Below are 9,205 nucleotides of genomic sequence, written 5' to 3' on the forward strand. Positions count from 1 at the left end.
TATATTTGGTCTCATTGTATTGATCTGTGTGTTTTTTTTTTTTTGTTTTTTTTTGCCTATGAGCCACATTCAAATGTAAGGAGAGTTGGGGAGCAACATAAGCATGAAAAACCTGGGGCGCCCAATGAGGGCTGTGATTGGCTATCTTGGTAGCCCCTTTGTGGACTGACAGCCTACAGAAGGTTCTGTTTGGCAGTATGTCTGGTTTTTATGCAACCAAAACTTGCCCCAAGCCCAGGACTTCAAAAATAAGCACCTGCTTTGGGGCTACTGGGAGCAACATCCAAGGGGTTAGGGAGCTACATGTTGCTTCTAAGAACAAAAAAAATAAACTCGGCGCTAAAGTCTTAATGAAAAAACCTTAGGAGAGTGCGTAAATCTTGATTGCGCCTTCCTCAAAAAGCCTCCTTTGAGTAGGCCTCAACATGTGTTCCAGAAGAATGTGATGGAAGCGCTTCCGTCACATTTTTCTGGAACACATGTTGCTCCTAAAACACTGATTGGGGATTACTGTTATATTAAAAGCCCTATGAGTTGAGATTAGAAAACAATCAAAATAAATATTTAAGGTTGCTTCATTACATCACTCTATTTTTTGTCCAGTTCCCTAACTTTTAGGGGCACATTTACTAATCCACGAATCCGAATCACGAATGGAAAAAAATCAGATTGGAAACGAAAATTTCTGAAGATCACAAATATCGCGAAAATGCTTACGAAAAAATCATATTTTACATAGTTACATAGGGTTGAAAAAAGACCTGTGTCCATCAAGTTCAACCCATCCAAGTAAACCCAGCACACCTAACCCACACCTACCAATCTATACACTCACATACATAAACTATAAATACAACCACTAATACTAACTGTAGATATTAGTATCACAATAGCCTTGGATATTCTGATTGATCAAGAACTCATCCAGGCCCCTCTTAAAGGCATTAACAGAATCTGCCATTACCACATCACTAGGAAGGGCATTCCATAACCTCACTGCCCTCACCGTGAAAAACCACCTACGCTGCTTCAAATGGAAACTCCTTTCCTCTAATCTAAAGGGGTGACCTCTGGTGCGTTGATTGTTTTTATGGGAAAAAACGATTACTCACGATATCGTTTTGGCGATCCGAAAGTCATGAAATTTTTGTACCGAACAATTGTAAACAATCGTAAAACCTTTCGGATTTTTTTGCACAAACGTCCGAAAAAGTTGTGCGGCGTATGAAAAAGTCGTGCGGACGCCCGAAAAAATCGGCGAAAATACGCTCTGAGCATTCGTGCTTTTGTAAATGTGCCCCATAGTGTATCGCAACCAGTATTAGAGAAATCTATTACATAACCTACATTAATAGTCCATGAAAAGGGAATTCCAATTAGGGGAAATGCTAAGTCTATTAAAGGAGAAGGAAAGAACAAATCATTGGGGAAAACTGCATGAGAAGTAGATTGAAAAGATGAACTTTAACACTATATGCGCATACGTGGGCCCTGGGATCACAGCAAAGGAAAAGAAAGGAAGAGGATCGCTTGCCTGCATGTACCCTGGGATGGTGCAATCTTCTGCTTAATACAAGCACCAACCAGGGGTATCAGGTAAGCGATTGTAATCACAGGGGGTGCCTAACATTTGGTACTCTCCAGTGATTTTAACTTTAATAGGGATACAAAAAAACATCCAACAGGCACTCCAGTCTCCAGCTGCCACTGTGGTTTTTTGCAACTTCAGGAGTTCATTACCTGCCTATTAGGCTGTTGCAGGGGTGGGGGTGAATGTTCTGATAGTAACCTTAACTTTTTTCTTGAATAGAAATCAAAAGTATAGGTTGTAAAGGCAGCACATTACTTTGCTTCCTCAATAATAAAAGGGGAGTTGGTGATTTTTATTCTTAACGATAATCAGATTAGAAAACAAAGGTTGTTTCCCCAATTTATTTAACAAATGTTTGTTATCTTATGACCGTACTTTATGGCATTAAATTTTAACCCCTCATTAAGCCTATGAATTCTGTATACTTCTCGGGAATCTTCAGAAGGAAGGTAGGGTATAGACACAGGTATGGGATCCATTTTCCGGAAACCCATTATTCAGAAATTCAAAATTACGGAAATACCCTGTCCCTTAGACTCCGTTATAAGAAAATAATTCAGATTTTTAAAAATGATTTCCTTTTTCTCTGTAATAATAAAACAGTACCTGTACTTGATCCCAACTAAGATATAATTACCCCTTATTGGGGGCAGAACAGCCCTATTGGGTTTATTTAATGGTTAAATGATTCCCTTTTCTCTGTAATAATAAAACAGTACCTGTACTTGATCCCAACTAAGATATAATTACCCCTTATTGGGGGCAGAACAGCCCTATTGGGTTTATTTAATGGTTAAATGATTCCCTTTTCTCTGTAATAATAAAACAGTACCTGTACTTGATCCCAACTAAGATATAATTACCCCTTATTGGGGCAGAACAGCCCTATTGGGTTTATTTCATGGTTAAATGATTCTATTTTCTCTGTAATAATAAAACAGTACCTGTACTTGATCCCAACTAAGATATAATTACCCCTTATTGGGGGCAGAACAGCCCTATTGGGTTTATTTAATGGTTAAATGATTCCCTTTTCTCTGTAATAATAAAACAGTACTTGTACTTGATCCCAACTAAGATATAATTACCCCTTATTGGGGCAGAACAGCCCTATTGGGTTTATTTAATGGTTAAATGATTCCCTTTTCTCTGTAATAATAAAACAGTACCTGTACTTGATCTCAACTAAGATATAATGAATCCTTATTGGAGGCAAAACAAGCCTATCCAGCACAGACACATCAGTAAATGGTTTGTTCAATAAGAGATAATATCCTCACTGATTAAAAACATTAGGATACTAGAAGTCATATTGGCATTCTGTGACCAGGGAAGCCATAGGTGGGTACAAATCTGAGAGACTCTGCATATACCAGGGCCCAGAAAAACATATTGCGCTCTATTCAGTCTATCACAAGGGGCCCCAGAGGTAAAAGTGAGTTTCTGAAGGCAGCTTTGTCTGTCTTTGCAACTTCTTGCTTTGAGAACCATATGAACAAAGCCCCTCTGAAGACTTTCTCCCTAGTATGTCATATACTTAATCACTAATATTGTGTGAAAGACAATAAAGAGCCAGCAGTGTATACGTTATAGATTATTACTATATTACACTTGCAGTTATACATTTTTATGTCAACTTATTCTGTCACTTTCCCCCTAAGGCCAAGCCTTCAGTCTACAATCTGAAGCGAAACCTATAAATGGTTCAGTTCCACTTCAAGCTGGCCAGCCAGACCTTATTGTTATATAAATCTGGCCACATAATAAAATAACAGATAGTTCAAAATAAATATCCAACTGATCAGCACATGGATGAGAAACTGGTCCTATGTGCAGTCACCCTCAGAATACAGCAGTATTTGCCCTACTAGCAGACAGGGTCAGACTGGGGAGTGCAGGACCCACCAGGGCTCCCGCCTCAGCGGCCCTGCAGGTGCCCCTGCCAGCCGTGTCCCCTAACCCCCCCAGGGTCCCCCACCCGACGTCTTCCATTGAGCACGCGTAAGTTTAACACGTCAGGGGAGGAAAGGTCGGGCAGGGGGTCTGGGCTGCCGGGGCCCACCGGGATTTTTCCCAGGGGCCCAGTCCAACACCGCTAGCAGACCCAATGAAACCTTATCTCCAAGAGATGTATACTTTATGGCTGGACGTGTTTGGAGCCATATATGATGTACCATTGGGCAGGAATGATGATTACCCAGTAACCTGCATAAGTTAATTAAAAGTTTGCTTTTAAATGATTGATGTATATAGAAAGTTGTTGTTTTTTTTTACCTTTAAAGGAAAAGGAAAGTCAAAATCTATTAAGCACACTATTAAATAGTGCTACTATTGCTGTGTAAAAATGCTATATTTCTAGCTTGCCTAATGAAAGATTTACAGAGATACACATACTAGAACCTACATACTTGTTTCAGTGAATGCCGCCGCCATCTTGTCCAGCGTGTCTGTATGGGCTGAAAAGCAAAAGCCAGCCCCCCCTCCGATCCGCGCTCCTGCCACAAAGCCTCCGCTGCTCCCTGCTCCTGCCACAAATCCCCCCAAGCTCCCTGCTCCTGCCACAAATCCCCCCAAGCTCCCTGCTCCTGCCACAAACCCCCCCGCTCCTGCCACAAACTCCCCCCGCTCCTGCCACAAACCCTCTGCTGCTCCCCCCACCTGCTTGTCACAGAGTTCTCCGATGCTGCGTCGCCATGGCAACCGGACGCTCCTGCTGTGTGCGCATGCGCCGCCTGCAGTAACAAGTTCCCAATTCTTTAAGCCATTCACTGTCAGGAGATCTTGTACTTCTGGTACAGGTATGGGATCTGTTATCCGGGAACACGTTATCCAGAAAACTCTGAATTACGGAAAGCCTGTCTCCCATAGACTCCATTTTAATCAAATAATTTTTTAAATCAATCTCCTTTTTCTCTGTAATAATAAAACAGTACCTGTACTTGATCCCAACTAAGATATAATTATCCCCTTATTGGGGGCAGAACGGCCCTATTGGGTTTATTTCATGGTTAAATGATTCCCTTTTCTCTGTAATAATAAAACAGTACCTGTACTTGATCCCAACTAAGATATAATTAATCCTTATTGGGGGCAGAACAGCCCTATTGGGTTTATTTAATGGTTAAATTATTCCCTTTTCTCTGTAATAATAAAACAGTACCTGTACTTGATCCCAACTAAGGTATAATTACCCCTTATTGGGGCAGAACAGCCCTATTGGGTTTATTTAATGGTTAAATGATTCCCTTTTCTCTGTAATAATAAAACAGTACCTGTACTTGATCCCAACTAAGATATAATTACCCCTTATTGGGGCAGAACAGCCCTATTGGGTTTATTTAATGGTTAAATGATTCCCTTTTCTCTGTAATAATAAAACAGTACCTGTACTTGATCCCAACTAAGATATAATTACCCCTTATTGGGGGCAGAACAGTCCTATTGGGGTTATTTAATGGTTAAATGATTCCCTTTTCTCTGTAATAATAAAACAGTACTTGTACTTGATCCCAACTAAGATATAATTACCCCTTATTGGATGCAAAACAGTCCTATTGGGTTTATTAATGTTTTACTGATTTTTTAGCAGACTTAAGGTATGGAGATCCAAAATACAGAAAGACCCCTTATCTGCATACCCTTGGTCCCGAACATTTTGGATAACGGGTCCCATACCTGTACTTGCATTATGAGCATTTTATGCTCTTCCACTCCAGGGTCATTTCCTGCAATGGACAAACAAGCTTCTAAATATCATATTTTCCCAATATACACACATAAATGCCAAACCAACTGATTTGGAAAGTCCCATGTCTCCTGAGTGAGCCAATACCAAATATACATAGTTTTATGGAAAACTGCTCCACAAGCCATCTATTCTCTATTCTGTCCCCCTGTTCTCACCCCTATTTGTGATGCAGCGCCTCTCCATAAACTATATTTATGGTTTTCCAAAGTGAACGAAATGACCCTGAAGTGGAAGAGCACAAAATGTTCACCCCAGGAAACCATACAGTTTTGCAAAGAACAAATTCTAATGATTCCAAGATTGGAGTAGAAACTACAGGTAGATAGGTAAGTAGAGTACAAATATGTCTTCCTTGTCCAAGAAATTTAAATTTCTGAAAATCGCCTCTAAGATTCTACTTTAAAAAAAAACCCCATCTGAAGCCTCTCTAATTTGCCGCAGAGGGAAAAAAATTCCTTCCTGACTCCAAGATGGCAATCGGACCAGTCCCTGGATCAACTTGTACTAAGAGCTATCTCCCATACCCCTGTATTCCCTCACTTGTACTGAGAGCTATCCCCCCTACCCCTGTATTCCCTCACTTGTACTGAGAGCTATCCCCCCTACCCCTGTATTCCCTCACTTGTACTGAGAGCTATCCCCCCTACCCCTGTATTCCCTCACTTGTACTGAGAGCTATCCCCCCTACCCCTGTATTCCCTCACTTGTACTGAGAGCTATCTCCCATACCCCTGTATTCCCTCACTTGTACTGAGAGCTATCTCCCATACCCCTGTATTCCCTCACTTGTACTGAGAGCTATCTCCCCTACCCCTGTATTCCCTCACTTGTACTGAGAGCTATCTCCCATAACCCTGTATTCCCTCACTTGTACTGAGAGCTATCTCCCATACCCCTGTATTCCCTCACTTGTACTGAGAGCTATCCTCCCTACCCCTGTATTCCCTCACTTGTACTGAGAGCTATCTCCCCTACCCCTGTATTCCCTCACTTGTACTGAGAGCTATCTCCCATACCCCTGTATTCCCTCACTTGTACTGAGAGCTATCTCCCATACCCCTGTATTCCCTCACTTGTACTGAGAGCTATCCTCCATACCCCTGTATTCCCTCACTTGTACTGAGAGCTATCTCCCCTACCCCTGTATTCCCTCACTTGTACTGAGAGCTATCTCCCATACCCCTGTATTCCCTCACTTGTACCGAGAGCTATCTCCCATAACCCTGTATTCCCTCACTTGTACCGAGAGCTATCTCCCCTACCCCTGTATTCCCTCACTTGTACCGAGAGCTATCTCCCCTACCCCTGTATTCCCTCACTTGTACTGAGAGCTATCTCCCCTACCCCTGTATTCCCTCACTTGTACTGAGAGCTATCTCCCCTACCCCTGTATTCCCTCACTTGTACTGAGAGCTATCTCCCATACCCCTGTATTCCCTCACTTGTACTGAAAGCTATCCCCCCTACCCCTGTATTCCCTCACTTGTACTGAGAGCTATCCCCCTGTATTCCCTCACTTGTACTGAGAGTTATCTCCCCTACCCCTGTATTCCCTCACTTGTACTGAGAGCTATCTCCCATACCCCTGTATTCCCTCACTTGTACTGAGAGCTATCTCCCCTACCCCTGTATTCCCTCACTTGTACTGAGAGCTATCTCCCCTACCCCTGTATTCCCTCACTTGTACTGAGAGCTGAGCTATCTCCCATACCCCTGTATTCCCTCACTTGTACTGAGAGCTATCTCCCCTACCCCTGTATTCCCTCACTTGTACTGAGAGCTATCTCCCATAACCCTGTATTCCCTCACTTGTACTGAGAGCTATCTCCCATACCCCTGTATTCCCTCACTTGTACTGAGAGCTATCTCCCCTACCCCTGTATTCCCTCACTTGTACTGAGAGCTATCTCCCATACCCCTGTATTCCCTCACTTGTACTGAGAGCTATCTCCCATACCCCTGTATTCCCTCACTTGTACTGAGAGCTATCTCCCATAACCCTGTATTCCCTCACTTGTACTGAGAGCTATCTCCCATACCCCTGTATTCCCTCACTTGTACTGAGAGCTATCTCCCCTACCCCTGTATTCCCTCACTTGTACTGAGAGCTATCTCCCATACCCCTGTATTCCCTCACTTGTACTGAGAGCTATCTCCCCTACCCCTGTATTCCCTCACTTGTACTGAGAGCTATCTCCCCTACCCCTGTATTCCCTCACTTGTACTGAGAGCTATCTCCCATACCCCTGTATTCCCTCACTTATACTGAGAGCTATCTCCCCTACCCCTGTATTCCCTCACTTGTACTGAGAGCTATCCCCCCTACCCCTGTATTCCCTCACTTGTACTGAGAGCTATCCCCCCTACCCCTGTATTCCCTCACTTGTACTGAGAGCTATCTCCCATAACCCTGTATTCCCTCACTTGTACTGAGAGCTATGCCCCCTACCCCTGTATTCCCTCACTTGTACTGAGAGCTATCTCCCATACCCCTGTATTCCCTCACTTGTACTGAGAGCTATCTCCCATACCCCTGTATTCCCTCACTTGTATTGAGAGCTATCTCCCATAACCCTGTATTCCCTCACTTGTACTGAGAGCTATGCCCCCTACCCCTGTATTCCCTCACTTGTACTGAGAGCTATCTCCCATACCCCTGTATTCCCTCACTTGTATTGAGAGCTATCTCCCATACCCCTGTATTCCCTCACTTGTACTGAGAGCTATCTCCCATACCCCTGTATTCCCTCACTTGTACTGAGAGCTATCTCCCATAACCCCCCATGACCTCTCTAACTCAATCATGTCCCGTTTGAGCACTGGAGACCAGAATTGGACAGCATATTCTAGATGGGGCCTTACCAGCGCTCTGTAAAGGGGAAGAATAACCCCCTCCTCCCGTGAATCTATACTCCTTTTAATACAGCTTAAAACCTTGTTTGCCCTTGCAGCTGCTGCCTGGCTGGTCAAAAAATGCATCACTAGTATATAGTCTATAAACCCTTGATGATTTTTCAGGGATTTGTGGGTTCTGCCCCAACTCTGTATTACATATTACCCCAACCTCAACAGAATTCAAGAGATTTTTATTTAGACCTTTTCACTTCCTGACACACTAAAGGTCCCCATATCGCCAAGCGAGTGGATCTTCACCCGATATCCCCACCTACGGGTGGGCGATATCGGGTAGCTAGTGGCCTTAAAAAAAATAATCTGATCGTTTGGCCCTGGGGCCAAATGATCGCATTACATTTGTGGCTATGGGGCAGTCGGTTCGGGGACCGCATCAACGAGCCGATACGGTCCCCGATCCGACTGGATTTTCTAACCTGGCCGATCGATATCTGGCCAATTTCAGGCCAGATATCAGTCGGTCAGGCCGCTCGTTTCTTCCCATACACGGGCCGATTAGCTGCCGATATCGGCAGTTTCTATCGGCCCATGTATGGGGGCCTTTAGGGTGAAGACACACAGAGCTACTTAGTAGTAGCTACTAAATGCCAGAAAATACCCTGCCATAGACAATACTGAGACTTGCCCCTGCTAAAACATTCAGAGATAATTATCAGTAAATGATCAGCATTGTCTCCTTTTGTAGCCGGGACTTCACCATTAAGGTCATGGTCCTGTTTCTCCTGGAATTTTAATGTTCCCACAAAGAATATTATATTACCTTCACCCCTTCTATAAAAATGATTTAACCCAGCTAGACTTTACCTCCTGTATTGGTTTATTTTTGTATGTGATCTCTATGCTTAGTGTAAACACCACTTTATTGTACAGCACTGCAGAATATGTTGGCACTTTATAAATATGGGTTTATAATACAGTAATGCTAATAATGCAAATGCAAAGTCCAAAGATAG

Source organism: Xenopus tropicalis, chromosome 3, assembly GCF_000004195.4.
Source record: "Xenopus tropicalis strain Nigerian chromosome 3, UCB_Xtro_10.0, whole genome shotgun sequence".
NCBI lineage: Eukaryota > Metazoa > Chordata > Amphibia > Anura > Pipidae > Xenopus > Xenopus tropicalis.